The sequence below is a fragment of the Ahaetulla prasina genome, chromosome 1, assembly GCF_028640845.1.
Source record: "Ahaetulla prasina isolate Xishuangbanna chromosome 1, ASM2864084v1, whole genome shotgun sequence".
NCBI lineage: Eukaryota > Metazoa > Chordata > Lepidosauria > Squamata > Colubridae > Ahaetulla > Ahaetulla prasina.
The window spans coordinates 371,248,209-371,276,114 of NC_080539.1; positions in this window are offsets into that span (position 1 = coordinate 371,248,209).

The following is a 27,906-nucleotide window of genomic DNA, read 5'->3' on the forward strand; positions in this document are numbered from 1 at the left end:
CGCCTTACCTCCCCAAAATTTGCATTCATCGTGGGGTCTCCGCCGACGTGTTCCTGGGGGTCGCGGAGAGGGGTTTCCCCAGCCTTGGGGTGTGTGAATCGTCCGTTCCTCCCCGCCGCTCACCATCACTTGGGTGTTTTGCAGTGGCCGGGAGTCGAGCCGACCGCCGGCGTTTTCAAGCCAGACTCTTCAGACGGGGTGGTCCAAACGGACTAGAGAGCCGCGATCTGGTCGCGAAACAAAAGCGCCCGCGTGTTTTGCGTGGGGGCGTTTTGTGGGGTTTTTCCCCTCTCTCCCCCCCCTCTCTGGGTGTGTGTATGAATTTGGGGGGGGGGTCCTGGAGTTTCCAAAAACGGAAGCTCTGAAACTCCGAGGTGGGTTAGCCTTTCTGGCTTGCCTTTTTCTCTCCATCAAACCGATCGAGAGATTCAGCCTTTTTTTTCACTTGTTGCTTTGAAGACATCCTCCCCCCCCCCACCGCTCCTTCCCGGTTCTCACGCGCCTCTTTGAGACACCCGTGGAAAGAGGGAGGCGCGGATGGTAGGAGGGGCGGTGGAACCTCACTTGGTCCTTCCTTCCCCCCCCCCCCGAGTCGCCCCCTTCGAACCTTCCTTTGGTGCAGCCCTCAACATGCTGGGGGTGGGGGGGGGAGAGAATCTCGACCCCTCAAGCATTTTGCAGCGGAGAGACCCAGCGAGAGAGTCACTGGTGTCCCAAGGAGGAAAAAAAAACATAAAAAGGAATGTGAAGTGTGCGATCGGTGACAATAAAACCCATTTCAACGGGCTTATTAAAATTCACCTTTGGCTGGTTGGAAAAGCAGAGCCTGAAGGTGCTTCTGCATACTCTACTTCTGTCCCCTTGGCTGTGTGTAGAGTGTATGTGTGTGTTTATAATATACATGTACATAAATGCATGTACATATACATATAATATACATATACATATCTATATATGTTTGTGAATATATAGAGTCGTTCGGACTCTACCCCAAATGAAGGAATTACACTGAGTCGAAAAAAAATTATATGTTTGTGTACATATACAATATAAAATATATTGTTTATATATCGATTACAATATAGCTGAGGAAGATGTGGGGTTAAGAAATATGAAATATAAATAAAATAATGTATGTGTCTGTATAAATATATACATATATATAGGCACACAGACATATATATACACACACACACTGTGTGTGTGTATACTCTGTGTGTGTGTGTATATATATACTGTGTGTGTGTGTATGTATATATATATATATATATATATATATATATATATATATATATATATATATATATATATATATATATACATTGTATGTATGCTACATATAATATATGTGTATTTTTGTGTATATATATGTGTATGTATGTGTGCATGCATATATCTTTGTGTCTATATAGATAGATGTCTATATGTATATGTATATGTATCATTTATAATATATACTATATATTATTTATAATTTCTATGTTATAAATACATTGCGATATAATGCATATGTGTGCGTATGTATGTCTATATTTCTCCCTCCCTCCCTCCCTCTCTCTCTCTCTCTACCTGGATATATAGATATATAAATATAGATCTAATGTGTGTTTGTGTATTTCTGTGTGTATTTCACCATCCAAAGCCACAAGTCCTTTTTGTTGAGGGGAGGGGCAAACTACAAAGAAGGGATTTTTAAAAAAAAAACACAAAAAACCAAAAAACCTCCTTCGATTCCACCGTGAATCTGTTCCTCAATCTCCCGAAGGCGCTTGCTTTCTTACTCTTTTCAGCGGTTTGTTCTGAAAGAAAAAAAACCCCACCCTCGTGGGGAGGGGGCGTGGCCTCCTAAAATAAGGAGGGGGTGGGCAGATTGTCAGTTGGGGGGGGGGGAAAAGAGGTGGGGGGAGAGAGAGAGACGGTGAAACCAAGCAGGAGGCGAGGAAGAAGAAGAAGAAGAAAAAAACCCACTCAGCATCAGAAGCGTTCTGTTTTTTTTTCCTCCCAGCGTGGAGAAACGGGGTCTCTTTTGTTTGTTCTGCGTGGCTTGGCGCTCGCTCCGGCGTGGGGAGGGGGGCTTCGTCCTTTGGAGGGGGCTTCTTGGAGAAGTGGGGGTCTCGCTTTTGTTCCCCTTCTCCCCACCCCCCGAACCCCACCCCATCCTTCCAAAAGTAGGATTCTCGCCTTACCTCCCCCAAAATTTGCATTCATCGTGGGGTCTCCGCCGACGTGTTCCTGGGGGGGGGGTCGCGGAGAGGGGGGTTTTCCCCCCAGCCTTGGGGTGTGTGAATCGTCCGTTCCTCCCCCGCCGCTCACCATCACTTGGGTGTTTTGCAGTGGCCGGGGAGTCGAGCCGACCGCCGGCGTTTTCAAGCCAGACTCTTCAGACGGGGGTGGTCCAAACGGACTAGAGAGAGCCGCGATCTGGTCGCGAAACAAAAGCGCCCGCGTGTTTTGCGTGGGGGGCGTTTTGTGGGGTTTTTTTTCCCCCTCTCCCCCCCCCCCAATCCATGGATTTATCACTCGCCGAGGGCACCGCACCCTCTTCTTGCCGGGCGACAGAATCTCTCACCAGCCGGGCGAGCCGTCCTCATCCTCCGTGGCTCCACGCAGGTTCCGCGGGGAACCGTAAGTAAATCGGGGTGTGTGTGTGCTTGTGTGTACGTGTGTGCCTTGTACACGTGTCGGGGTTCGGGGACAGCGCTTGGCAACGGAGAACCGACGCGTCGAGACGACTTTGAGATCCGAGCTCCCCGCGGGGATATTTTTTTTATATATATAAATATATATATAGATCTCCGATGAATTACAGAGTTGGAAGGGGACCTTTTAGGTCATCTAGTCCAACCCCCTCTTCTCCCCCCCCTCCAGCCCATGCGGGGAATTCATTTCCTAGATTTTATGTTTTTTGGAGTTTTCTAAAGCTGAGAGCGTTGCGCGCTGGTTGTGGGGTGAAATCCGCGCCCGGGACTTGCGCGCCTGTGGGCACTCCTTGTCCAGAGGCAGTCTACCTTTGAAGTGCCAGCGGGGAAGGGCTTTGCGGAGGGGGTCAGAAACAGCTGTGGGTGAAAAGGGAGGGTCTTTATTTTATTTCATGCATGGATCAGATTTAGAAAAGGGCCCTCCTCTCCCTACTATAGGGAGACTGGGTGGTGGGTGTGTTGGCCAGATGTGGTTGTGTGCCCCTTGTACGTCCAGATGTGGTTGGCATCCTGTAGATGCTGTGGGGGAAGAGGGTCCCTTTGGCATTTCTCTCCCCCACCACCACTTTCAGTAAGGGATGTCAATCAAGCCCTCGGTTGTCAATCAAACTCCAAATGGCTGTCAGTCAAGCCATTGTTGGTTTAGGCTTCAGAGAAGAGCAGCTGGAGGGGGGAGATGTTGGCCAACCTGACAGGGACGTTTTCCAGGTGTTTGGGGAGGTTTAGCACAGTCCCTCTCCCCCCCCCCCCGTCGATGCTGTGTGATGTCGGGCAGTGCCCGTTTGCGTGGTGTGTGTGTCTTTTCAAAGGGGCAAACAGCTTCTTGCAGGTAAGAAGGATGTCAATCTCTGCTCTTCAATTTGCCAATTTTCGAAATGTATGTGGTGTTTTTGCCTTCTCAGCTGCAAAGGGTAGATTTTCTTATGAATTGAAGGGACCTTTTTCTATCTAGCGTGATTCTTCTTCAGGAAGGAGGGAAGGAAGGAAGGGGGAGGGAGGGAAAGAGGGAAGGAAGGGGGAGGGAGGGAAAGAGGGAAGGAAGGGGGAGGGAGGGAGGGAGGGAAGGAAGGAGAAGGGAGGGAAGGAATGAAGGAAGGAGAGGAGTGGCGGAGGAGAGTGGGAAGAAGGACAGGAAAGAGAAAGAGAGAGAGAGAGAGGAAGGAAGGAGAGAAGGAGGGTGAAAAAGGAAGAGAAAAAGAGAGAGAAAGGAAGGAAGGAAAGGAGAAAGAGGAGGGTTGAAAGACAGGAAAGAAAGAGAAAGAGGGAAAGAAAGGGAAAAAGGGAGCGAGGAAGAGAAAGAAAGAGAGGAAGGAAGGAAGGAAGGAAAAGAGAAAGAAGAAGAGGGTGGAAGGAAGGGAAAGAAAGAAAAGAGGGAAAGAAAAGTAAAGAAAGGGAGGGAGGAAGAGAAAGGAAGGAAGGAAAAGAGAAAGAAGAAGAGGGGGGAAGGAGAGGAAAGAAAGAAAGAAAGAAAAAAAGAGAAAGAAAGAGAAAGAAAGGGAGGGAGGGAGGAAGCAAAAGAAAGTGGAAGGAAGGAAGGAAGAAAGGAAGGCTGGCTAGAAAGTGGCTTGAATTGGGTGAGTTAAGGTTTTGGATGGCTTGAGTGCTGGAGGGGTAAAACTAGCTTGGTTGTAAAACAAGGGTTATGCTGAGCTCTCTCTAAGGATTGGGGTCTTTGGGGGGGGGGGCGTATGGTTGGCTTCTGCAGCCTGGAGCCCTCAGGATGTGTTGGGGTCCTCACCAGCCCCAAGCCTATAAGAGTTGTGGATGACGGAAACTCAGTACAAGGCAGTCCTCAACTTATAACCATTCGTCGGCATGAATTTATGACAGTTGCGCTGTCCCAGGGTCATATGAACACCAGACAGCTTCCGACAAGCAAAGACAATGGGGGAAGCCGGTTTTGCTTAATGACCACATGATTCCAATTAACAACTGCAGTGATTCACTGAACAACGGTGGCAGAAAAGTGGGTAAAATGAGGTACAACTCGCTGAACAACTGCTTACAAACAGAAACGCTGGGCTCAATTGTCGTAAATTGAGGACTACCTGTATATTTGGAAGTAGATTATAGAGCAGTGTTTCTCAACATTGACAACTTTAAATTTTGTGGACTTCAATTTCCAGAATTCCCCAGCCAGCTGGCTGGGAAATTCTGGGAGTTGAAGTCCACCCCTCTTAAAGCATTGCTGGCTGGGGAATTCTGGGAGTTGAAGTCCACCCCTCTTAAAGCATTGCCGGCTGAGGAATTCTGGGAGTTGAAGTCCACCCCTCTTAAAGCGTTGCTGGCTGGGGAATTCTGGGAGTTGAAGTCCACCCCTCTTAAAGCGTTGCTGGCTGAGGAATTCTGGGAGTTGAAGTCCACCCCTCTTAAAGCGTTGCTGGCTGGGGAATTCTGGGAGTTGAAGTCCACCCCTCTTAAAGCGTTGCTGGCTGGGGAATTCTGGGAGTTGAAGTCCACCCCTCTTAAAGCGTTGCTGGCTGGGGAATTCTGGGAGTTGAAGTCCACCCCTCTTAAAGCGTTGCTGGCTGGGGAATTCTGGGAGTTGAAGTCCACCCCTCTTAAAGCGTTGCTGGCTGGGGAATTCTGGGAGTTGAAGTCCACCCCTCTTAAAGCGTTGCTGGCTGGGGAATTCTGGGAGTTGAAGTCCACCCCTCTTAAAGCGTTGCTGGCTGGGGAATTCTGGGAGTTGAAGTCCACCCCTCTTAAAGCGTTGCTGGCTGGGGAATTCTGGGAGTTGAAGTCCAACTATCTTAAAGTTACCTGGCTTGTGACACTGTGCCACAAAGAAAGCTTAATTCTTTGGAGCAGGAGTCTCCAACCTTGGCAACTTTAAGCCTGGAGGACATCAACTCCCAGAATTCCCCAGCCAGCAATTCTGGGAGTTGAAGTCCTCCAGGCTTAAAGTTGCCAAGGTTGGTGACCACTGCTTTGGAGCATACAGTTTTGAAAGGCAGAGGAAAAATTGCAAACATCGGGAGAGTGAGCGAGACGTCGTGGTGTGTATGTGTTTGTGTGTGTGTGTGTGTGTGTGTGTGTGTGTGTGTGTGTGTGTGCGTGTGTGTAAGAATTGTTGAAGATACTTAAATTTCCCAAGTAAAGCCGCCTTCCTCTGCCGACCGCTTGTCTTAATTCCCGTGAGGAATTCATTGCCATGGTGATGCTGTTGATTTCAACGGGTTCAATAAAAACTAAGCAAAAACATGAAGACTCCTGGGAATTGACACTCGAGGCCTCTCTCAAGCGTGCCCTGCGTGCTCCCTGGGCAGTGGCAGTCTACCTGTCCGGTTCGTCAGGAGCCACCTGTGAGCGTTTGGGGGGGAGAGATTCGGCTCAGGCGATGTTCAGCAAACAACGATACAACATTTATGGAAACCAGTTGCAGTTTGGCAGCCTTTGAAAATCTAAGCTCTCCACTCAAAGCCTTTTCTTCCTTCTGCGGTTTTGGGCCGGTTCCAAAACCGGCCTTTTAAAGCTTTCCCTTGGCAGGGAGTTCCACAGGCACGTTCAGCGTACAGGTAGTCCTCGACTCACGATCCCAATGGAGCTCAACCTTTCCGTCGGCCACTCGGAACCTTTGTGAAGTCAGTTTTGCTCCATTTAATGTCTTTTCTTGCCACGGCGGTTAAGGGAGTCACCGCAAGTTGTTAAGCGGGTAACACGGTTGTTAAGCAAAACTGGCTTCCACCTTTGACTTTGCTTGTCAGAAGGTCACAAAGCGAGTTGATGGGACCTTGGGACGCTGCAGACCGTCATAAATACAAGCCAGTCGCCAAGCGGCTGAGTTTTGATCCCGTGGCCATAGGGATGCTGCAGTGGTCTTTAGTCCGAAAAACGGTCGTAAGTCACTTTTCTTCAGTGCCGTTGTAACTTTGAACCATCACAAAACGAACGGTCGTAAGTTGCAGTGCCTTAAATGTCTGTCTGCGATGGCATTTGTCTTCTTTATCTTCCTTTCTGTCTTTCTTCTTCCTCAAAACCAGAGTTGTAAAAATTATCATATTCAGAGACGTAAATATTTTATGTAATATTAATTTCTGGATTTTATTTTCATTATTCTGAAATGCTCCAAACATAGAAAGAGGATAGAAAAAGTAACCTTTGTTGTTGTTGTTGTTTGTTGCAAAGTCATGTCCGACCCATCGCGACCCCATGGACAATGTTCCTCCAGGCCTTCTTGTCCTCTGTTATATCCCAGAGGCCATTTAAGCTCATGCCAACTGCTTCAGTGACTCCATCCAGCTGGTATTCAACCGGTTTGCCCGAACCGGTAGCGGAAATTGTGGGTGGGCCTGCCCACCCGCCCTGGCACTATGCCATCCTATTAGGCATGTTTTTGAGGCTGGGCACATGCGCGAAAGACTGGGCGCATGTGTGAAAGGCAGGCGTGTGCGTAAACCGGGCGCGCTCGCGCACAGTAAGCCACTTGTAACATAATGAGAAACCCACCACTGCCCAAAACCCAATCTGGTCTTTTGAATTTGTCCGATGTATCCTCAATATCAACATGGCAAATAGGTTTTTATGGCTTGACATTTGCACATCTGCAGAAGGTATTTTGGGGCCAATCGGAAATTCTTACTGTCTTGTGTTGTTTGTGTGTTTGTGTGTGTGAGTTGGCAGTGAGCATCTCTCTTCGTTCCCACTCTTTTCCCCTCGAGTCAGGAACTCCCTAAATTATTTTGCGTTTTCCTTGTTTTTCCTATATTTGTATTCAACTTACTCCGCTTTTTAAGCATTTCTGCATTCTGCGCCTCTCTCAAGTGTATTTGTCTGACGGTCTATAAAATTACTATGTTTTTTTTAAAAAAAAAACCTTCTAATTAGGAATAATTAGGCTGATGTTGAAGTGAGGGTGTGTGTTTTTTTTCCAGGTGTGGAAATGAATGCTAGATAATTAGACAGACATATAGATAGTCCCCGACTTACGACCACAGTTGAGCCCAAAATGTCTGTTGCCAAGCAAGACATCTGTTAAGTGCGTTTTGCCCCATTTTATGACCTTGCTTGCCGCAGTGAATCACGGCTATTGTTAAGTTGCTTGTCAGAAGGTCACAAAAAAAGATCGCCTGACCCGAAGACACCGTCGTAAATATGAATCAGCTGCCAAGCATACGAATTTTGATCACGTGACCATGGGGATGCTGCGATGGTCGTGTGAAAAAATGATCATAAGTCACGTTTTTCAGTGCCGTTGTAACGTCAAAACGGTCCCTAAATGTACTGTTGTAAGTTGAGGACTATCTGTTATAAAGAGACTCTGGAGCAGGGGTCTCCGACCTTGGTCCCTTTAAGACTTGTGGACTTCAACTCCCAGAGTTCCTCAGCCAGCAAAGCTGGGAGTTGAAGTCCACAAGTCTTAAAGGGACCAAGGTTGGAGACCCCTGCTCTGGACTGCTTGAGTGGACAATTATGGCCTCTTTATGACCTGTGGACTTCAACTCCCCGAATTCCAGAGCCAGGAACAAGGTTGTTAAGTGAATCTGATTCCCGGTTAGCTTTGCGTGTCAGGAGTTCGCAAAAGGATAAAAATGAAACAGAAAGAAGATTACAGAATATTATTTCAGAGAATAATTTATCCATATTATTTGTAATTTTTTTGGTTGTACAAAGTGTTTTCCAATTTTTATAGTGTATATTCTCAGATGGAGCTCAGATTGAATATTATCAAACATGGAATCTATCCTGTTTCCCCAAAAATAAGACATCCCCTGATAATAAGCCCAATCGGACTTTTGAGCGCATGCACTAAAATAACCCACCACCACCCCCGAAAATAAGACCTCCCTGAAAATATTTAGACACATGCGCAGTGGGTCCCCACCATTTCCTCTGGTTAGGGTTAGGGGGACAGAGCTGGAAATCAGGTAAGATGCCAAGAGGAGCCCGGTCTTGCTGCACGCGCCCCAAAATAATAAGACCTCCCCAAAAAGAGAGAGAGAAAGAAGAAAGAGAAGAGGAGAGGAGAGGAGGAAAGGTAGGGGAAATAAGAGTAGGAGAGAAGGTTAGACAGGGAGGAAGTAGGGAGGAGGGGGAGAAAGGAAGGGGAAGTCGAGAAGGAACAGGAAAGGAGAGAAGAAAGTAGGGAGGATGAAAGAAGGGAGGAAGAGGAGTGAGAAGAAAGGATTGCTGTAAAAAGGAAAAGATGAAATGGAAGAATATATTTGAATATATTAGGATAAAAATTGAAACAATTAAAAAAAGAATGAAAGAGAATGAACGTTTAAAAAAATGGAGGAATTAGACCTTAAGGGCGAAAGAAGATGTGACTTAGGGAAATGAGCAAGGAAATATTAGGATAGGGATAAAAATTATGAAAAAAAAAGAATATTCTGGCAAAAATTGTAACTAAGTAAAATATATTTGAATATGTTAAATTGTATAAGATATGATATGGCCAATACTCTGTTCATAAACAATGTATGTGTGTAGGTTGGGGGGGAATTAAAAAATCAATAAAGACTTGTTTTTTTAAAAAAACCAGACTTCCCCAAAAATAAGGCCAAGCGCTTATTTCGGGGTTCAAAAAAAATATATAAGACAGGGTCTTATTTTGGGGAAAACATGGTATTTTATCAGTGGTTGGAAAAAAGGGGTAGAGACAGAGGTGGATTTCACATAATTTGACCACCGGTTTGCCGCGCATCAAAAATGTGAGTGCACCCGCCCCACACACACACTTCACTCGCACGCATGCGCGTGGCGTAGGAAGTGTGGTTAAATAGGATGGCATAGTGCCAGGGCGGGTGGGCAGGCCCACCTGCAGGTCGCCACTACCAGCTTGCCCAAACCGGTCGGAACCGGCTGAATCCCACCCCTGGCTGGAGATTAAGAACATAATATGTATTGTTAAGCAAATTAAATACCCAGACAAAACGATGTTTATTAAGCACTAATGAATGTAATTAGTTAGGGTTTCTCAGTCCCGTTGTGTTGTGTCTGCGCCCCCTGAGCCAGGCCTCCTGCCAGAAAGGGACTTGGAAAGTGAGGGGGAAGGGCCGTCAGGACTTACCTCGGGAGCACCGGCTTCCCTGGCTCAGCTCCAGGAGCCAGAGGCAGGCCAGGTGGAAGAGATAACGAGGCCTCCGTCCCCTGACTCTTCCCCCACCCAGGCCACGCCTCCAGACCCAGCTGATGGCAATCAGGCCTGGCTGGACCCTAGGTTTCGTAGGCAGGAGAGGCGGGAACAACAGAAGCAGGGGTGGAGCAGGCCTAGGAAGTGCTGAGTCATGGAGCTACACCCCACAGGATATAAAAGCAGCAAGGGCTGCTATACCACTTCGTGGCAAGCAAATCAACCGATTAACTAAGAGCTGAAGTTTGTTCCTGGGTGACTCATCGGCATCGAGGGAGATAACTGAGACACTTGGCAGACGCTCACTATTTTGCTGCCAGAGCTGATAGTGCCGGCTAATTAAGTCATCACTCGGACGGAGGTGAGGGGGGACAGAACACGTTGTCACTTCAAACGGTCACTGTTGTAAGTCGAGGATAACCTGTCCATGCCAGTTGCCAAGCCTCCAAATTTTGATCCCATGACCGCAGGGATTTACGACACTAAACTGGCAGGACGGCTCATACCTCCCATTCTGTTGTAACTTGGAACAGTTACTAAATGGTTGAATGGTTGTAAGAGCTACCTCTGTTCCTTTTATCTCTTTTTCGAAGACCTAAAAATGCACCATTGCATACAACAGAAAAATTCCAAGTCATGGTGAAACTTAATTAGGGAGAAAATTATCAGGCTGTGCACAAAACCGCTTCCTTATCCACCCTCATGATAAGCAGGGGCGGGGGAAAGAAAAAATCAATATTACATCTTTATTTATTCAAATTCAGTGCCACCCATCTCACTAATACACTGAGAACATATGCACCAAGACAAATTCCTTGTGTGTCCAATCACACTTGGCCAATAAAATTCTATTCTATTCTATTCTAATACAGCGAATCTGGACGGCTTACGATATAATAAAAAGTTTTTTAAAGCGCTTTTAAAAAAAAACCCAGTTTAAGTTAGAATAAAGCTTTACTTAATAAAGTGAAGAAATAGGAAATACCTTGTAATGTTCAATGAGGTGACCGCTTAATGTAGTTAATAAAATTCCATTCCATTCCATTCCATATTTTTTCTATTCTATTCTATTCTATTCTATTCTATTCTATTCTATTCTATTCTATTCTATTCTATTCTATTCTATTCCATTCCATTCCATTCCATTCCATTCCATTCTCCCATTACACTCGTTGGGACTCTCAATTTGCATGAATCTGAATCGGATCAAAGATCAAGAGCCATGACAAGTTATACATATTTCACCATATGTGTACACATGTATGTACGGGTGTGGGTGTAGGTATGGGTATGGTAAAAAGAGGTGCAATGGCTCAGTGGGTAAAGACGCTGAGTTTGTCAGCTGGAAGACCCGAGCGCTGCTAGATGGGGTGAGCTCCTGTTACTTGCTCCAGCTCCTGCCAAGTTAGCCGTTCGAAACCATGCAAATGCGAGTAGATTAATAGGTACCACTCTGGAAAGAGAGATGAGCACTGGGCCCTAGAGTCAGAGACGTCTGGGCGGGAAATCTTTACCTTTTGTAGGATGTCAATCAGAATAGAGCTGTAAGGGACCTGCGAATAGAAATGGAACGACTGCAGCAAAAGAAAGCAAAGATAGGAACAATAGTCATAAGCGCTTTGGGCGCTATCCCCAAAACATCTGGAGCACCACTTAAACACCATGGGCATTGACAAATCCCCTATCAGTCAATTGCAAAAGGTAGCTTTACTCAAATAGCTTCCATCCTGTGACAGTTCCATTAATATTATTAAACAACCACATCTGCCTGTCCTAGGCCTTTGGGAAGGTGGGCAAAATTGCCAAATGCAGTCTAAACATCTGGCTGATTATGCAACCAATCACAACGGTTCCGAAAAACCAGAACCATCCCTATTCAGAAGGAAAAAAAAAAATAACTCGATCTTCCCGTGGCAAAGAAGATCTGATATCCATGTCAACAAATACAGGTGGTGCTCAACTTACGACCACAATTGAGCCCAAAATGTCCCTTGCTAAGCGAGACACTTGTTGAGGGAGCTTTGCCCCATTTTACGCCCTGCCTTGCCAACGTTGTTAAGTGAATCACTGAAGTTGTTAAATCGGTCACATGGCAGTTAAGCGGATCTGGACTCCTCATTGACTCGGCTTGTGAGAAGGTCACAAAAGGGGATCACGTGACCCCGGGACACTGTGACCGTCATACATACGAGTCAGGTGCCAAACATCTGAATTTTGATCACATGACCCTGGGAATGCTGTAATGGTTGTAAGCGTGAAAAAGGGTCGTAAACAGAGCTGGTATTCAGCCGATTCGCCCGAAATGCTAGCGGGAATCGCAGGTGGGCCTGCACACCCGCTCCGGTACTATGCCATCCTATTTAGGCACATTTTTGAGGCCGGGCTCATGCATGGATGGGGTGTGTGCGAGCAAAGCAACAGTGTGCACACCCGCGCTCACATTTGCGAACCGGTAGGGAAAGTACCGTGGCTTAGTGGGTAAGACAGATGAGCTTGTCGATCGAAAGGTCGGCAGCTCAGCGGTTCTAATCCCTAGCGCCACGTAACAGGATGAGCTCCCGTGACTTGTCCCAGCTTCTGTCAACTTAGCAGTTCGAAAGCAGGTAAAAAATGCGAGTAGAAAAACAGGGACCACCTTTGGTGGGAAGATAACAGCGTTCTGTGCGCCTTTGGCGTTGAGTCATGCCAGCCACATGACCACGGAGACGTCTTCGGACAGCGCTGGCTCTTCGGCTTAGAAACGGAGATGAGCACCGACCCCCTAGAGTCGGCAACGACTAGCACGTATGTGCGAGGGGAACCTTTACCTTTACGGTCGTAAATCACTTTTTCCAGTGAAGTTTAGACTTTGAACTAAATGAACTGTTATAAGTCGAGGATTACCCGCGCTTAAATTTATTTTTAATGCAATGGTGCTGGGGCTGAAGTCACAGACCAAAGGCCGCCGTACCTTCTTCATCTTCATTTTTGGGTGAATTCCTCAGGTCCTTCTTACCCAGCACTATGGGTCGTGTGGTCCCTGCTTGGCACAGAAAACGGGCGCGGAGGGAAGCTGGTATAAATCAAGTCCGCCGTCTATTTATAGCCCCGTAAAATTGCCCAGTGGAGCATTCAATCCCACAATCCTTCCAAGATGGCCTGATTCTGAGGATGCTGCTCTCGGGAAGGCTGCTGTGTGGATTTTCCTCCCGGTTCTCCTTGAGTGGGAGTGAGGGGGGAAAGGGGAATTTAATTGGGAAATATCCTCCCAAACAGGACAGGCTATCCAGAGATTCTCCAGGCTGGTGTGGGATAACCTGGCCCACTCTTGATAAGGAAGTGGCACACGGGGAGAGGAGGGGGGGAGTGGGAGCTCAATTCCCATTTACCTGTCATCCTCGACTTACAGCCACAATTGGGAGGAGAATTTCTGCTGCTAAGGAAGGAGGTTTTTAAGAGTCATGTCAGATTTTAATTTTTTTTCTTTCTTTCTTTCCTCTCTTCCTTCTCTCACTTCTTTCTTTTTCTTTTTCTTCCTTCTTTCCTTCCTCTTTTTTCCCCTTCTTTCTTTCCTTCCTTCCTTCCTTCTTTCTGTCCCTCTTCTCTCTCCTTCCTTTCTTCTTCTTCTTCCTTCTTTCTTTCCATCCTTTCTCTACCTCTTTCTTTTGTTTCTTCCTTCCTCTTTTTCTTCCTTCTTTCCTTCCTTTCTTTCTTTCTTTCTTTCCTTTGTTTGTTCCTTTCCTTCTTTCTTTCCTTCCTTCCTCTTCCTTCCTTCCTTCTTCTTTCTTCCCTTCTTTCTTCCCTTCCTTCTTTCTTTCCATCTTTCCTCTACTTCTTACTTTTGTTCCTTCCTTTGTTCCTTCCTCTTTTTAGAATAGAATAGAATTTTTTATTGGCCAAGTGTGATTGGACACACAAGGAATTTGTCTTGGTGCATATGCTCTCAGTGTACATAAAAGAAAAGATACGTTCATCAAGGTACAACATTTACAACACAATTTTTCTTTCTTTCCTTCATTTGTTCCTTCCTTCCTTCTGTTCTGCCCACTCCTTCCTTCCTTCCTGTCTTCCTTCCTTCCTTCCTTCCTTCCTTCCTTCTGTCCCACCCATTCTTTCCTTCCTTCCTTCCTTCCTTCCTTCCTTCCTTCCTTCCTTTCTTCCTTCCTTCCTTCCTTCCTCTTTCCTTCCTTCCCCTCCTTCCTCTTTCCTTCCTTCCTTCCTTCCTCTTTTTTCTTTCCTTCTTTCCATCCTTCCTGTCTCTCTCTCACCTTCTTTTCTTCTTTCCCCCTTCTCTCTCCCTCCCTCCGTCTCTCCCTCCCTTCCTTTCCCTCCCCTCCCATCTTACCATGAGATAACTCTGCAGCTGACAATATTAACAAGAATCAAACAATGCCATCGTTGTTAAGCGAATCACTGCCATTGGTAAAAGAATTGTGCGTTTTGCTTCGTGACCATCCGGGACCCCTGCAACCATCATAAATACCTACCGGTTGCCAAGCGCCCCAATTATAATCTCTTGACCATTGGAATCCTGCAGCGGTCATAAGTGTGAGGACTAGTTGCAAGTCACTATTTTCAGTCCCGTGGTAACTTCAAACGATCACTAAATGAATGGTTGTAGGTCAAGAACTACCTGGATTGGTGGGGAAAGCTGCAATATTTCGTTGATCGAAAACCTGGCAAGCAGCAAGGAAGCAGCCTCTGCAGAAGTTTTTCTCATGGATTATTGGAAATTCTTAATTAGACTCTGCCAGGGTCAGATACAAATTTAATGTCACCTTCCTCTACCTTTTCCTTTTCCTTGTTTGGTTCCTTTAATCTTATTCTTTTTTTTTTAAATTTTAAAGTCTTAAAAGCCTGAGCCGAGGAAAGAAGAATAGTAATAATAACCCCAAAATTCATAACGTGAATAATAATCACATAACGATAACAACACTTGCTTATCCATGCTCATAAACCTTCATTGCATAGTTGATCAATTCTCTTAAAACATTTCAGTTTCTCACTTACGTTTCTATTATCGAGCTGCTCGGTTCTTTTCTGCAACAGAATAAAAGCAGAGGTGGGTTTTGCATCATTTTACCACCGGTTTGCCGCGCACCGAAAATTTGAGCGTGCATGCGTGCACGCTTGCTTGGCTCTCGCGCGCGGCCTACACACATGCGCGCAGCTTAAAAAACGTGGCTAAATAGGGCAGCATAGCACTGGGGCGAGGGGTGGGACCACTCCCGCCTGCAGGTCCCACCCCCACTTGCAGGTTCCACCCCCCCCCTTGCAGGTTGCCACAACCAATTCACCTGAACCAGCTGAATACCAATTCACCCGAACCGGCTGAATACCAATTTGCTGGAACCGGCTGAATACCAATTCACTCGAACCGGCTGAATACCAATTCACCCGAACTGGCTGAATACCAGTTCGTTCAAACTGGCTGAATACCAATTCGCTCAAACCAGCTGAATACCAATTCGCCCGAACCGGCTGAATACCAATTCGCCCGAACCGGCTGAATACCAATTCTCCCAAACCGGCTGAATACCAATTCTCCCAAACCGGCTGAATACCAATTCGCCCGAACCGGCTGAATATCAATTCTCCTGAACCGGCTGAATACCAATTCTCCCGAACTGGCTGAATACCAATTCTCCCGAACCGGCTGAATACCAATTCTCCCAAACCGGCTGAATACCAATTCACCCAAACCGGCTGAATATCAATTCTCCCAAACCGGCTGAATACCAATTCGCTCGAACCGGCTGAATAAAAGTGATTATTTTCATTGCCCGATGTCATATTAAGAAAATAGACAAAGCAGCTGGGGAGGGAGGGAGGGATGTACAGATAGCCCCCTTGACTTACAATAGTTCATTTAGTGACCGTTCAAAGTTACAACGGCCCTGAAAAAAGAGACCTTCTGACTGTTTTTCACACGGATGACGTTGGTAGCATCCCCCGTGGTCACGCGATCCAAATTCAGACGCTTGGCAACGGACTCATATTTATGACGGTTGTGGTGTCCCAGAATTACGCGGTCCCCTTTTGCGACCTTCCGTCAAGTGAGGTCCGTGGGGAAGCCGGATTCACTTAACAACGGCGTGACTAATTTAAGCACTGCAGGGATTCCCTTAACAACGGTGGCAAGGAAGGTCGTAATATGGGGCAAAGCTCCCTTAACAAATGTCTTGCTTAGAGAGACAGGACTTTTGGGCTCCGTGGTGGTCGTAAGTTGAGGACCACCTGTATAAAAATTGAATTGCCGTTAAGCGATGCAGCGAATCACAAAACAATTATACGTGTGTGTAAATATCAAAATGTCAGGCCCTGTTTCTGAAACTCCTGGAAAAAGCGACCGGTGGGATTTAAGATAGAAATGGCTAAAAGCTCTTGTTCTAAAGACGTTTTAGAATTGAAGCCAACCTAGTTCGTGTTCCCCATTTATCTGATTGCTTTGCATGCAAGAAGCCAAGAAAATTCTGCACGGAGAGTGATGGTGAATGTCATTGAGCTGTAACGTTGATTTTTTTTTTTTTTCCTTCTTCTGCTTGAATCACGGGAAATGTTAATACCACTCTGTAATGCCTTGGTGAGGTCACACTTGGAACCCTGCATCCAGTTTTGGTCACCATGATTTAGAAAAAGATGTTGAGACTCTGGAAAGAGTGCAGAGAAGAGCAGCAAAGAGGATTAGGGGACTGGAGGTTAAAACGTATGAAGAACAGTTGCAGGAACTGGGTATGTCTAGTTTAATAAAAAGAAGGTCTAGGGGAGACATGATAGCAGTCTTCCGATATCTCAGGGGCTGCCCCAAAGAAGAGGGAGTCAAAGCACCTGAAGGCAGGACAAGAAGCAATGGGTGGAAACTAATCAAGGAGAGAAGCAACTTAGAACTAAGGAGAAATTTCCTGACAGTGAGAACAATTAATCAGTGGAACAACTTCCCTCCAGATGTTGTGGGTGCTCCAACACTGGAAATGTTTAAAAAGAGATTGGACAACCATTTGTCTGAAATGGCATAGGGTTCTCCTGCTTGAGCAGGGGGTTGGACTAGAAGACCTCCAGGGTCCCTTCCAACTCTCTTATTACGTTATTTTACCAATGTGTAGATTTGTTTCCCTATCGTGGGTGTGGGTCCGTGGGAAATCCTCGTATTTTCCCCTTCATAATAGCATTGGGATCCCCCTTTGGGTTCCCCGAGTGTTAAGGGCACTGCAGGCTTTTACGATCCCCAGTGACTGACGACACCGTCCGAGGGTTAGGCAACAGTTGCCTTTGCTATGCCTATGGCAATCAAAGGGAGGACTTGCTTCATTTAAAAGCTGCTGAACTGTTGGCCTCTCTCCCGTGTATCAATGGGCTGACTGATCGATCGATCGATTGGATTTGCACGGAGGAGACCCAGGAAGGGAAGCCGAAGGCACTAGATACTAAACTGTGGGTACGGAATGGGAGAGGCTTAGGAAAAAGCTGGAAAATATAATACTTAAAGATGGGGGTATGTCTAATGTGGGATGGAATGTACCATTGAGGGAGGGGGGCATTACGGAGCAGTAAGAGGCAACTCAGCCCTGATAGTAAGTGTGAGAGAAAGAAGGTGAAGACAGCGCCTCCCTAATAGTTCCCAGACTATACAGTATACATTTTCGTCTACTTACAACCGTTGGTTTAGCACTGAAATTACAACAGCAGTGGGAAATGTGACTTACAACGCCAATCCTCAGAGTCAAAACCGTGCGTTGTAGTCCTGCCTTAAGCATAAAAGCCAGCTGGGTGACTTTGGGCCAATCACCAGGAGACTGGGAGTTCTAGTCCTGCCTTATGAATGAAAGCTGGCTGGGTGATTTTCGGCCAATCACTAGGAGACTGGGAGTTCTAGTCCCGCCTTAGGGACAAAAATTATTGGGTGACTTTGGGCCAATCACCAGGAGACTGGGAGTTCTAGTCCTGCCTTATTCATGAAAGCTGGCTGGGTGATCTGGGGCCAATCACCAGGAGACTGGGAGTTCTAGTCCTGCCTTATGCATGAAAGCTGGCTGGGTGATCTGGGGCCAATCACCAGGAGACTGGGAGTTCTAGTCCCGCCTTAGGCACAAAAGTTATTGGGTGATTTTGGATCAATCACCAGGAGACTGGGAGTTCTAGTCCTGCCTTATGCATGAAAGCTGGCTGGGTGATTTTGGGCCAATCACCAGGAGACTAGGAGTTCTAGTCCCACCTTAAGCATGAAAGTTATTGGGTGACTTTGGGCCAATCACCAGGAGACTGGGAGTTCTAGTCCCGCCTTAGGCACAAAAGTTATTGGGTGATTTTGGATCAATCACCAGGAGACTGGGAGTTCTAGTCCTGCCTTATGCATGAAAGCTGGCTGGGTGATTTTGGGCCAATCACCAGGAGACTAGGAGTTCTAGTCCCACCTTAAGCATGAAAGTTATTGGGTGACTTTGGGCCAATCACCAGGAGATGGTGAGTTCTACTCCTGCGTTAAGCATATTTTGGATCAACTCATAGAGTAGCCGTCATAAAATGATTTCAGATATAGATTAACAGAGCTGGAAGGGACCTTGCAGGCCATCTAGTCCAACCCCACACACCCCCGTCCAAGCAGGAGACCCTACACCATTTTTGACAGATGGCAGTCCAGACTCTTCTTGAAAGCTTCCAGTGATGAAGCTCCCACAGCTTCGGAAGGCAACTCCTGTTCCACAGGTTGATTGCTCTGTCTCACATTTTGCCCCCTGAGGGGTTGTTTAATGATCCTCCTTCGGTACAGAATAAGAAACAAGGATGGGCGATCGATTAGCGGCCGGATTATTTTGTTCCAGCTAAACAATTTGTGATGTACCGAGCGATGTCGCCTGGTTCTGCCAAGGCGCCTCTCCTGGCACATGGGGGGCTTGCCTTCTGCATCTCTCGGTGCAGAAATGCCACGAGATTGAGCTGTTCCCAGCCTTGGCATGTGTGTTCGTTCGTTTTCTTTCTTTCTTTCTTTCCTTCTTTCTTTCTTTCTTTCTTTCTTTTTCTTTCTTTTCTTCCTTCCTTCCTTCCTTTCATTCTTTCTTCCCTTTCTTTTCTTTCTTTCTTTCTTTCTTTCTTTTCTTTCGTTCCTTCCTTCCTTCCTTTCATTCTTTCTTTCCTTTCTTTCTTAATTTCTTTCCTTTCTTCCATTCTTTCTTTCCTTCCTTCCTTTCATTCTTTCTTTCCTTCCACTCATTCTTTCCTTTCTTTCTTTCTTTCTTTCTTTCTTTCCTTCCTTCCTCCCTTCCTTCATTTTTCCTCTTTCTTTCTTTCTTTCTTTCTTTCTTTCCTTCCTTCCTTCCTTCCTTCCTTCCTTCCTTCCTTCCTTCCTTCCTACCTTTTTCCTCTTTCTTTCTTTCTTTCCTTTCATTCTTTTTCCTTTCTTTCCTTTCTTCCTTCTTTCCTTCCATTCATCCTTCCTTCCTTCCTTCCTTCCTTCCTTTCTTCTTTTCTTTCTTTCTTTCCTTCCTTCCTTCCTTCCTTCCTTCCATTAATTCTTTCCTTTCTTTCTTAATTTCTTTCCTTTCTTCCATTCTTTTTTTCCTTCCCTCCTTCCTTTCATTCTTTCTTTCTTTCTTTCCTTTCTCTTTCCTTCCTTTCTTTCTTTCCTTCCACTCATTCTTTCCTTTCTTTCTTTCTTTCTTTCTTTTCTCCCTTCCTTCCTTCCTTCTTTCCTTTCATTCTTTCTTTCTTTCCTTTCTTTCCTTTCTTTCTTACTGTTCTTCCTTCCTTCCTTCCTTCCTTCCTTCCTTTCTTTCTTTCTTTCCTTCCTTCCTTTCATTCTTTTTCCTTTCCTTTGTTTCTTTCCTTTCTTCCTTCTTTCCTTCCATTCATCCATCCTCCCTTCCTTCCTTCCTTCCTTCCTTCCTTCCTTCCTTCCTTCCTTCCTTCCATTAATTCTTTCCTTTCTTTCTTGTCCTCTTTTTTCCCCCCTTGCTCTTTTCTTCTCTCTCTCTCTCCCTTGCTCCCTATCTAACATTGAATTATGAAGTCATTTGTATGCCAGGGAGCGTGTGCCCCGTTTGGTCCTGACAGCTTATTCAGAGCCGCCCTGTTGGGGGGGAAAAAACGATGGTTTTTTCTTGACTCCAATTAATGATCGTGTTGGAAAGTATTTATTTTCCTTTCAGAGTTTGTTTGCCGAAAAAACGGGAGACAGATGGGGCAGGAGAGGATGAAAGGAAAAAAACACAAAAAAGGAGGACAGGGCTGGTGTGGTTGACATTTTCCAGCTTTTAGGGGGATCCAGGGGTCTTTTTTTCTCCCTCCTTTCCTTTCTCCCTGTGTGGGTCGGTCGGTTCAGCGAGTGATGCATTGCGACACGGGTCGTTCCCCCCCTCCCCGGCGCTCCCCTCCCCTCTTCCCGCTTATGGTTACAGGAAAAACGTCTCGAATTCTTCCCATTTGTAAATCCCACGGTGGATTTTGCAAGGCTGATGAGAACACAAGGCTGGCCGGCTGTGGAGGTCTCCTCCGGCCAGCCACCCTAAATCACACACAACTCTTGCACAAAACAAAAAACGAGCAACATGGCCAGATCAGTCCTGGTGCGTCAAAAAGCAGGACCCAGCCCTGTTGGGACAAAGTTTCGCACTCACAGCTTTGGGGGGAAAAAAACGTGTTCTGTTTTTGTTCATGCTATCTGAGCAGGTTGATAGTTTCTTGATTATTTGCAGTTTTCCCTCCCGTAATATAACAATATAATATAACAACAGAGTTGGAAGGGACCTTGGAGGCCTTCTAGTCCAACCCCCTGCCCAGGCAGGAAACCTACACCATCTCAGTCAGATGGTTATCCAACATTTTCTTAAAAATTTCCAGTGTTGGAGCAGTCACAACTTCTGCAGGAAAGTCATTCCACTTATTGATTGTTCTAACTGTCAGGAAATTTCTCCTTAGTTCTAGGTTGCTTCTCTCCTTGATTAGTTTCTACCCATTGCTTCTTGTTCTACCCTCAGGTGCTTTGGAGAACAGCCCAACTCCCTCTTCTTTGTGGCAACCCCTGAGATATTGGAACACTGCTATCATGTCTCCCCTAGTCCTTCTTTTCATTAAACTAGGCATACTGAGTTCCTGCAACCGTTCTTCATATGTTTTAGCCTCCAGTCCCCTAATCATCTTTGTTGCTCTTCTCTGCACTCTTTCTAGAGTCTCAACATCTTTTTTACATCGTGGCGACCAAAACTGGATGCAATATTCCAAGTGTGGCCTTACCAAGGCATTATAAAGTGGTCTTAACACTTCACGTGATCTTGATTCTATCCCTCTGTTTATGCAGCCCAGAACTGTGTTGGCTTTTTTAGCAGCTGCTGCACACAGCTGGCTCATATCTAAATGGTTATCCACTAGGACTCCGTAGATCAGTCTTTCTCCATCTTGGCAACTTGAAGGTAGGTGGACTTCAACTCCCAGAATTCCCCAGTTAGCCATGCTGGCTGGGGCTTCTGGGAGCTGAAACCCACCCATCTTAAAGCATGCTGGCTGGAGAATTTTGAGAGTTGAAATCCATTTATTTTAAAGCCTGTCGGCTGGGGGATTCTGGGAGTCGGAATTGACCCACCTTAAAGCATGCTGGCTGAGGAATTTTGAGAGTTGGAATCCACTTATTTTAAAGCCTGATGGCTGGGGAATTCTGGGAGTTGAGGTCCACCCTTCGTGAACGACACTGCTTTAAATGTTTCCAATAAACTTGGAAGTTTCTAGTCAGAATGAAAGTAAGGTTTAATGAAGTTGGAATAATGAAGCTGGGTATGGCTAGTAGTTTAATGCAAAGACGGTGACATGATAGCAGTCTTCCAATATTTGAGCGGCTGCCACAAAGAAGAGGGAGTCAAGCTATTCTCCAAAGCGCCTGAAAGTCAGAATAAGAAGCAACGGATGGAAGATCATTAAAGAGAAAAGCAACCGAGAATTGAGGAGAAATTTCCTGACAGTGAGAACAATTAATCGGTGGAACGGCTTATTTCCAGAAGTGCCTAACAATGACCGGCGATTCGCTTAACAACTGTAGCAAGAAAGGTCATAAAATGGGGCCAAACCCACTTAAACAGCCACCTTGCTTAGCAACGGAAATTCTAGGCTCAATTGTGGGTCGTAAGGCGAGGACAACTTACTTTCTGCGGAAGGAAAATAGGGCCTTTTTCACGCTCACATTCCTTCCTGCTTTGCACGTTTCAAGGCGTGGGAACTCTTAATGAAAATAAAACAGGATTCCCACCACGTTAGAATGTGGGATTTACCGGCTTTCCACACCCGGTCAGGCTGGACAACAAAATATTCTTTTTTGGCCAAGTATGATTGGACACACAAAGAATTCGTCTCCGGTGCGTAAGCTCTCAATATACACACAACAACAACAACAACAACAACAGAGTTGAAAGGGACCTTGGAGGCCTTCTAGTTCAACCCCCTGCCCAGGCAGGAAACCCTACACCATCTCAGACAGATGGTTATCCAACATTTTCTTAAAAATTTCCAGTGTTGGAGCATTTACAACTTCTGCAGGCAAGTCGTTCCACTGATTAATAGAATAGAATAGAATAGAATTTTTTATTGGCCAAGTGTGATTGGACACACAAGGAATTTGTCTTGGTGCATATGCTCTCAGTGTACATAAAAGAAAAGATACGTTCATCAAGGTACAACATTTACAACACAATTGATGATCAATATATCAATATAAATCATAAGGATTGCCAGCAACAAGTTAAAGTCATACAGTCATAAGTGGAAAGAGATTGGTGATGGGAACTATGAGAAGATTAATAGTAGTGCAGATTCAGTAAATAGTCTGACAGTGTTGAGGGAATTATTTGTTTAGCAGAGTGATGGCCTTCGGGAAAAAACTGTTCTTGTGTCTAGTTGTTCTGGTGTGCAGTGCTCTATAGCGTCGTTAATTGTAATTAATTGTTCTAATGGTCAGGAAATTTCTCCTTAGTTCTCAGTTGCTTCTCTCCTTGATTAGTTTCCACCCATTGCTTCTTGTCCTGCCTTCAGGTGCTTTGGAGAATAGCTTGACTCTCTCCAGCCCCTGAGATATTGGAACACAGCTATCATGTCTCCCCTAGTCCTTCTTTTTATTAAACTAGACATACCCAGTTCCTGCAACCATTCTTTATGTTTTATCCTCCAGTCCCCTAATCATCTTTGTTGCTCTTCTCTGCACTCTTTCTAGAGTCTCAGCATCTTTTTTACATCGTGGCGACCAAAACTGAATGCAATATTCCAAGTGTGGCCTTAGCAAGGCCTTATAAAGTGGTCTTAACACAGATACAATCATAAGTCATAAGAGACAACCAACAAGTGATAGGCACGAGATACCAATATGAGTAGGTAATAGGAAAGGTGAGAAGGATAATAGATAAAGAAAGATAACACAGGTAGTGCCTGACCTATGACCGCAATTGAGCCGAAATTTATGTTGTTAAGTGAGACATTGGTTAAGTTAGTTTTGCCCCATTTTTTTGAGCTTTCTTGCCACTGTTGTTAAGTGAATCACTGCAGCGGATAAGTTAGTAAGCCCGGTTGTTAAGCGAATCTGGCTTTCCCCCTGGACTTTGCTTGTCAGAAGGTCACAAAAGGGGATCACGTGACCCCGGAATTCAGCAACGGTCGTAAGTATGAACCGGTGTGGCCAAGCATCTGAATTTTGATCACCTGTCCACGGGGATGCAGCAAAAGATGGAGAGGGTGCGCAACTTGGGCGTCCTCCTGGATGAACGGCTGTCTTTTGAAGACCATTTGACGGCCGTCTCCAGGAGAGCTTTCCACCAGGTTCACCTGGTGCGCCAGTTGCGCCCCTTTCTAGACCGGGATGCCTTATGCACGGTCACTCACGCCCTTGTGACGTCTCGCCTGGATTACTGCAATGCTCTCTACATGGGGCTCCCCTTGAGGGGCATCCGGAGGCTTCAGTTGGTCCAGAACGCGGCTGCGCGGGTGATAGAGGGAGCCCCTCGTGGCTCCCGTGTGACACCTCTCCTACGCAGACTGCACTGGCTACCTGTGGCCTTCCGGGTGCGCTTCAAGGTGTTGGTGACAATCTTTAAAGCGCTCCATGGCATAGGGCCGGGCTATTTACGGGACCGCCTACTGCTACCAAATACCTCTCACCGACCCGTGCGCTCTCACAGAGAGGGACTCCTCAGGGTGCCGTCAGCTAGGCAGTGCCGTCTGGCGACACCCAGGGGAAGGGCCTTCTCTGTGGGGGCTCCCACCCTCTGGAACGAACTCCCTCCAGGACTTCGTCAACTTCCGGACCTCCGAACCTTTCGTCGCGAGCTTAAAACGCACTTATTCATCTGCGCAGGACTGGATTAGATTTTAAAGTTATTGGTTTTAAGGGGTTTTTTATTATTTATATTGTTTTTTAAATTCGGCAATAGAATAAGTTTTTTAATTGTTGTTTTTTAATCTGTATTTATATGTATTTTAACTGCCTGTGAACCGCCCTGAGTCCTTAGGGAGATAGGGCGGTATATAAATTTGAAAAATAAATAAAAATAAATAAATAAAAAAAAGGTCGTAGCTGGGAAAAAACATTCCCAAGTCACATTTTTTCAGTGCCGTCTGAATGGTCACTAAATGAACCATCGTACGTCGAAGACTGCCTGGAGATCATAGATAAAGGATCATCTAGAGCAGGGGTCTCCAACCTTGGCAGCTTTAAGCCTGGCGGACTTCAACTCCCTGCTAAAGAGCCCCTTTGCCTTCGGTTTGCAAAATTCAGATTTTCTTCTTCTTCTTCTTCTTCTTCTTCTTCTTCTTCTTCTTCTTCTTCTTCTTCTTCTTCTTCTTCTTCTTTTTCCTATTATTATTATTATTATTATTATTATTATTATTATTATTATTATTATTATTATTATTATTATTATTATTATAATTATTATTATTATTAAAAAGGTAGATTCTGGCTCTTTCTCTCCATCCTATCCTTTGACCCCTGGTTGCTTCTTCGGAGTCCTTTTCTTGCAACAAGACTGGATTGATTGCATTCAAGGCCGTAAGGATTCAGGGCGTTCGGACATCTGCCAAATGTTTCCAGCAGGCTGCGGTGCATTGTGGGAAAGGCGCTTTAAATTCAGATGATGGCCGGGCCCCGGGGAGGCTCCGAGGAGTCGTCGGATGGCGTTCCGTGCCGCCACTCGTCCCATTAGTCACGATGCCTTGGCGATGGCGGTGCGTAATGCGTCTGGCTCCCTGGATGGATTCCGCTCAGCATGCTCGAAATTTTTTTTAAGAGCAAGCGGGGGATGGACAGATGGAGGCTTTGATCGCTTTTTTGGGGGGGGCAGGGGCACGAGGCAGCTGATTCGGGGTTCAGAAGCAGCACCCCCCCGGATGAGAATGGGACGATTTCGGATTCGCTGGAACGAGAAGTTGTGGGGGCTCCATCATCACTGGAGGTTTTTAAGAAGGGATTGGACGGCTGGAATGGGATAGGGCAGGGATGGTGAAAATTTTCGTCGTCGCGTGCCAAAAGTGAGGGAAGCACAGGGCAGGGGGGGTTGCACGCGCGCATGCCCACACCCATAATTCAATGCGCCCCGTACATGCATGTGCGAAATCCTCCTGCTCCTCCCCTCCCCCCCGCTTGTGGCACGCGATGGCACGGTGAGACCGGAAGGCCTGTTTTTTTTGCTCTCCCCAGGCTCCAGAGTCTTTCTAGGAGCCTGGGGAGGGCGAAAATTCCATATTCCATATTCTATTCCATAGCCTTCTATTCTATTCTATTCTATTCTATTCTATTATATTCTATTCTATTCTATTCTATTCTATTCTATTCTATTCCATATTCCATATTCCATATTCTATTCCATAGCCTTCTATTCTATTCTATTCTATTCTATTCTATTCTATTCTATTCCATTCCATTCCATATTCCATATGCTATTCCATAGCCTTCTGTTCTGTTCTGTTCTGTTCTGTTCTGTTCTACTCTATTCCATTCCATTCCATTCCCTATGCCGATTTTTACAAACAGCTGATATTAAACCAGATAAAATCCTTATGATTTTTCTTTTGCCATTGTATGGCTGGCAGCTCCTACATTGGCGAAGGAACGTCTCGCTGTTGCGTCACTGGCTACGTAACACAAAGGTTGCTGTTAGACAAAAGAAGCCGGGTGGATTTCAAGTCCCAGAATTCCCCAGACAGCAGGATGCCCAGAGAACTCTGGGAATTGAATTTGCAGTGATTCCCTTAACAATCGCGGTGAACAAAAAAGGTCTGAATCGGGAGCGATTCGTTTCCATAGCCGTGGAAATTCTGGACTCTCTTTTGGTTGTAAGTCGAGGACTATCTACGCGACCGTGATGGGGAGGCTCCATTACGGTCGTAACGCGAGGACGACCTGGAGAAAACCTTGTGAACGGAAATGAGAAAATCCATTGGTGCCACGCTTAAGGAAGGAAGAAAGGGAGGCGGTGGAAATGCCATTAGCCATTAGCCAGGTCATTGTGTCGCCCTGAGTGGGCCTTCCGTAATGTAGGACTTGCAATGTGAAATAAGATTTAATTTCGTGCGTCGGATTGCTGGTTGCCAGCACAGCTGCTGTGGAGGCTGTGTGTGTGTGTTTGTGTGTCTAAGTAACACCCTGCTTTTTCGGGGAAGCGGTTGTCCCTCGGAAATCAAAACACCCAGCTGGCAGCGGGCAAGTCCCCGTTCCAACTTTGCGGTTTTCGGCTTTAAAAGATCCAGGGGAGGTTATGGGAAAACGTCTTTTTTTTTTTTTTTGGCCCCGGTCTCTGGCAAAGTTGGCAAAATGATTTTTTTGGGTGGTCAGATCAAAGATCTAGCTGAAAAGAGCTTTATCGGTTCCCAAGAATGAAAGTTTGAGAGTTGTTCCTCCAGTTTTGGGCATTGTCCTCCTAAATAACCCAACCATTGCTTCTATAACTGAATAACAGAGTTAGAAGGGACCTCAGTGGTCTTCGAGTCCAGCCCCCTGCTCAAGCAGGAGAACCTATACCGTTTCAGATAAGTGACTGTCTAGACTCTTCTTAAAAAGATCTAGTGATGGAGCATCCACGATTTCTGGTGGCAAGCTGTTCCACGGGTTAATTCTCCTCACCGTTAGGAAGTTTCTCCTTAATTCCAGGTTGCGTTTGCAATCTTCCCAAAAGAGGTTTCTGACCAGGAAAATCCCATCGAGAAACCCGGATTGGCTTAACGACAACCAACGTGACTGCGATGATTCGCTTAACAACCGTGGCAAAAAAAACGGTCGTAAAACGGAGCGCGGCTCACTTTACAACCATCTTGGACGTTCTGGTCCAGGTGCGTTCGTAAAATTGAGGACTACCGATCGAAATTGAAAAAAGTATAGATGTAAACATTAGCCAAGGTTCAATTAGAACAGGATGTTTCTAGAAATTTCCGATCTTTTCTGGGTGTCTTGAGCTGTGAAATCAGGTTTTTTTGCTTTGATGTCTTCATCGGGAACCAGGAGGGAATTTCTCCCTGATTAATACGATGATGATGGCTATTATCCTTGGCCCACCCCTCAAGTTTTTTCCTCTGCTTCTCTAACAATCGGAAGCTGCCTCTCTCCTTGGGTTTGGAAGGATGATGGATAGCTCCATTTAAGATTTCCAGAAATAAAATATTAATCTGCGTTGCCCCTGTCTCCACCTTCATTAAAGCTTCCTGCCACGCAGCGCCGGATCCGAGCGAGATCTCGGCGGCCTACCAGAAGCTCTTTGAAGATAATTAATATATCTTCTTCTTCTTCTTTTCCCCCTCCCCTCTCTCCTTTTTCACAACCCTTCCTTCCAGATGAAATCAGAAAGAAGGAAGGAAGGAAGGAAGGAGGGAGGGAGGGTGGCTTTCCCTGGGCTTTTACATCAGTGTTTTTCAACCTCAGGGCCCTTTAAGAGGCGTGGACTTCAACACCCAGAATTCCCCAGCCAGCATGGCTGGCTGGGGAATTCTGGGAGCTGGAGTCCCTGCATTTTCGGGTCCCTATATAGATGGGAAATGATCCTTGTGATAAAGGCCCTTTCTTTCTCTCCTTTGATACCCTTTTTCTCTTCTCTCCTTCATTCCTTCATTCTTTGTTCCTTTGTTCCTTGCTTCCTCCCTCTTCTATGTCTCCTTCTTTTCTGTCTTTCCCACCTCTTCTTGTTCCCTTCTCTTCCAATC